We start from the raw sequence: 4721 nt of genomic DNA on the forward strand, positions 1-4721 counted from the left end.
ATTGGAATGGTTTAGAGAAAATTGGGCTCTCCAGAATATGATCCTATTTCAAAGCCTCTTTTATACTTAGAAAATATTTTGTAGGTTTTCCATCCTATTATGATCTGTTATTTTTCAACATTTTTATATGGCTTTTATGTTCTCTACAAAATTAGGAACAAATATTCTAACAAAGTTAATCTAACTAGATAAATATTTGATATCTTTTCTTGTTTTAGGTTGAGAAACATTATCAGTTATTTCCATATTTTTGGATCAAACCTACCTCCATTTTTTAACATAATATGACCTAGTATTTTCCTTCTTAAACACGAAATACAAATTTCTTAAGGTTGAGTTATATGACATACTCTAAAAATCTTTTAAATATTTGATCAAATAGTCACAATTTTTATTTATATATTTGGTGTATGTAGCTATATCATCTTGATATACGATTATAATTTCATCAATCTAACTTACAAACGTAACATCCATAGCCCTCTAAAATGTGGCTCTAATGTTAATGGGCCAAAAAAATATCCCAACATATGCATATATCCCCTTAAGAGTTGTGAGTATTATTTTGTAGTACCTAGACTCATTTACCATAGCTTCTTGTAACCATTAAACTCATCCATCGTGTATATTAGTTCACAACCTATCACCTATTGTAATAGGATTTCCTTATTAGCTAAAGGATAATTATCATTTAATGTAGAGATGGTGGGATTTATAAATTCCATACCCAACCTGATTATTTCATTCTTCTTTATAACTAAGACTAAATTAGATACTTGGGATGAATGCCTTGTTGGCTTAATGATTCCCCCACTTCTCAATTCAGCTAGTTGTTTATTTTCATTTAGATAGCTATAATAGGATTTATTGGCCCCTTATTTTTTTCTCAAAGGTTTAGTATTGGGATACAAGAGAATGACATGTTGCAATATAGCTGTTCTATAAAAATTTAGTTTATCATATGAGGAAGAAAAACATTTTTGTATTTCCTTAGTAAAGAATGAGAAGTTCTCTAGTTTTAAGATAGTCTTTTACCAATATAAACCTGTAAAGAGAAAATTTTGATTTGGCAATTTGGAACATAGAAGAAGAAATCACCAAATTAATTTCTGCTTTGGGTGATTTTTCCTTTATATTCAAAAGAGGGGAGGAATCCACTAGATTCAATCACAAATCAGATAAGAACTAAATACTAAAAGGATTGATTGATTATGATGTGATTTTCCCTCTTTTGTAAGTTGAAATGTTGATTTAGGGTAAAGTGTCGAATTTGAAGACAAATATGAGAAAATAATGAGCTACAAGTATAGGATTTCTTCATGCACCTGGATCTAAGTAATATGAGTTCATTTGAATCTATCCTGTGAAAATGCTCCAAAAAAGAAGGAATCGTGGCACTACCTCTTGGTCCTCTGATTTTTTTGCATGTCGAAAAGGGTTTTCCCATCTCTATAAATAAAGCTTAATTCCAGAAGAACAATTGCGCACATGTTTCTTGCACACAAAAAGAAGGGGGAAAAGGTTGGGAATAGGGGCTTGCCTTTGGTCAAACCTTGGTTTGGAATCAACCTTGAATGAAATTTTGCAAATGCTTGAAATAAAATGATGGAAAGGTATACCTTCAAATCTGCAAGGAATGATGATGATGCTTTGTTTCTTGAATGTAATCAGATGTATTGTATGAAATGGCATGAACATGATAAAAACCTAATCACACACACATGCTTGCAAATGAATGATGTAATGTTTCTCCACAATGGATAGATGAAGAATATCCAGCCTTGAAGACCACTAGAAATGCTTGATGATGAATGCTTGAAAGTTTGACTATAGTTTTCCTTTCCTTATGATCATATATCAAAATGAGAGGGGGATGTTGGAATCCAAGAATACTGAGAGGGAGGGGGGTGAATCAGTGTTCTACCAGAATGATCAATTTTAACCTTATTAAAACATGCATTCACCAACTAGTATACCGGTACATATAATTGAAAGAAGTAAAGCAACCAATAAGCCAATCACACAAATGAATATCATAACACATATATTTATACATGGAAAACCTCAAAGAGGAAAAAACACAGTGGGATTTGTGACCCACAATATCAATCCACTCGCCATATGAAGAGATATTACAAAATATAGGGGCCTGCACTTGTAGGAAGGCTTACAGCCTAGAGCACATTTCTCAATCACAAAAGGAGCCTCACTGACTAAATACAAATCCAGACTACGATCTGGAGAAATGAATAAATTGCAATGATAGCATCTTCTATGCCTGAATACAGTTCCAGTTAAGCTTTGTCTGTTCCGGTCTGAAACCTAAACCCTTACCGGAATACCCTCTTACATAAATATCCTCACATACATGATCTCTCTTATACATTTTGCATCTCCATTACATTCCATAACCTTACATATCTATATCATTTCATATATACAAAATGATCTAATCAACTGACCTATATACCCCTTTACAATCCATCATGCCTTATGTCGGCTTACAAACATAATTATAATATAAATATACATGTTGTCTCAATAACATAAACACATGAATATAAAAAACAATTGTCGATGTCGGATCTCCCAAATGATGTCGGCCTCCAATAATTATAACCCGATGAATTCATGTTTGCCTGCAATGTCGATAACCAGAGAATTTCTTCCAACCTCCCAGTGTCGATGCCAGTGTCGGTGAAGTGTCTGCCGGTACACAACTAAACCAAAATATGAAGCCAGAACATGTTGCCATGTTTCCATCAATGACATCATATTGAAACCAACCAAATGAGTGCCAATTGCCAACAATCTCCCCCTTTGGCATTGATGGCAACACTCATATGAAAAATGATCATGGTTTCCATCTGTCGGTTTCATCCTGAGCCTGCTCCCCCTGAGCTAAATATGCATCCAAACAAAATACTCCATAGCTCCTGAATATTTTTTACCTATACTCCCCCTTTGACATCAATGCCAAAAATACCAAAAACTAGGACGAAGAATGAAAGACTGTACAATGAATGTCCCAAAATACCTTACCAAAGTTGAATATATTTGAAAATATCTGGATAGGCCTTCCCCAAAAGCTCTATCCCAACTAGATTTGAAAGTGCCAGAAATAGATACAAGTCCATTTAGCATATGGGAATATGACTGTTTCTCATTAAGCTCTGTCGGCGTGGGCTTACCAACCATATCTATACACTCCTTATGTACACTTAATGAATCCAACCGGGGACTCACCAATCCTCTAAGACCTCTGGCTCTCCTTATGATTTTATCTTTTTTCCTCTCAAGAACTAAAACTTGGGCTTCCAAAACCAAAATCTGACCATCTATATATGTAGTAAAGAATTTGATCCGTCAAAAGAATTGACTATACCTACAATCTCCTCTTGAATATCCTTAATCCTTTTATCAAAATTAGTTGTAAGTAAAAATGTGTTACAACATACTCTATAAATATTAGTACAATGTCTTAAAGAGTTATCTATCAACTTCAACTTATCATTAATCTCCTTCCTGTTTGACTCAATCATCTGATCAAATGTAGCTCCCTTTGCCTATGTAAACCTCTCCAATAACTGTTAGTTTGATATTTGTTGTAAAGAATGAAAGTCCTTTGAAATGTGCTATGTGATTGTTTTAAGCTTGCCAGATGGGCTCGTTTCATTGTCAAATTTGCACTCTGAAACAAGTCTATGCAAAACAGTGATAGGCTGATAAATAATGCCTTTGTCCATAGATCCCTCCTTCATCATTTTCTATGCAGCCATCATCATGAGTTCAGTAGAACTCGTCTCAGTTATGCTTTTCTTTTCAGCCTATGTGGTGTCAATTGACAACAATTATGGAATCACTACCAGTTACCTGTCAGATTCCCCTTTCGTCTCCTCTGATGGTTTAACTTTTATAGCTTCCTCACTTGCACCGATGGCTTCGCCACTTGATGCAGTCTCAGTTACTATCAGTTCCTCCTTAGAAATTGTGTCCTCATCCTATACATTCTGATCCGGAGGACTGTTATCCTCAATATTAGTAACCTATACAATTGCAACCTTTACACTCTCTAATTATATCGGTATCTCAACATTTGCCTATACATTAGTCTCTAATGAGGGCTCAATATCCAATATCTTAATATTTTTCAAAATTGAGGGTGAAGTACCCACAATACCTTTACCTTTCCCTTCAACCGAGATATTTTTATTATCTGGTTTGAGTTCCAGTGAAGTATAAAAACCACGGTTTGTTGAAAAGAATTTAACCCATGCCTTGCAGGTCTCCTTGACTGTCTCATTAACCCTACCTAACATAAGACTTACTATCATGTGTTTGCTGTGAAAAATCTTTCTATGTGAAACCTCAATTGTCCTATCCATCTCCTCTAGAGTAATAGAAACACAAATAGATAACAATTCCTGAATATTTATATGTCCGTCCTCTTCCATTGTTGATAATCTTCTAGCATCTAATATGTCATATAACTGTGTCGGCATTTGGTTTTGAATTTCTAACAAGGCTTTCTTATAAATATTCAAATACAACAAAGTTGATTCCTCAACTTCTCTCTATTCAACATCATCCAAATGCTCATAATAAAATTGCACATTCTTCAACATACCATCTTTAGTTATTTCATCAACTAATTCTGTACAAGTCTTAGGTGGAATAATAGTTACATTACCAGATACAAGTGCAAGATCGATGTCATCCTT

This window comes from Cryptomeria japonica, chromosome 5 (genome assembly GCF_030272615.1).
Source record: "Cryptomeria japonica chromosome 5, Sugi_1.0, whole genome shotgun sequence".
In the NCBI taxonomy this organism is placed as follows: domain Eukaryota; kingdom Viridiplantae; phylum Streptophyta; class Pinopsida; order Cupressales; family Cupressaceae; genus Cryptomeria; species Cryptomeria japonica.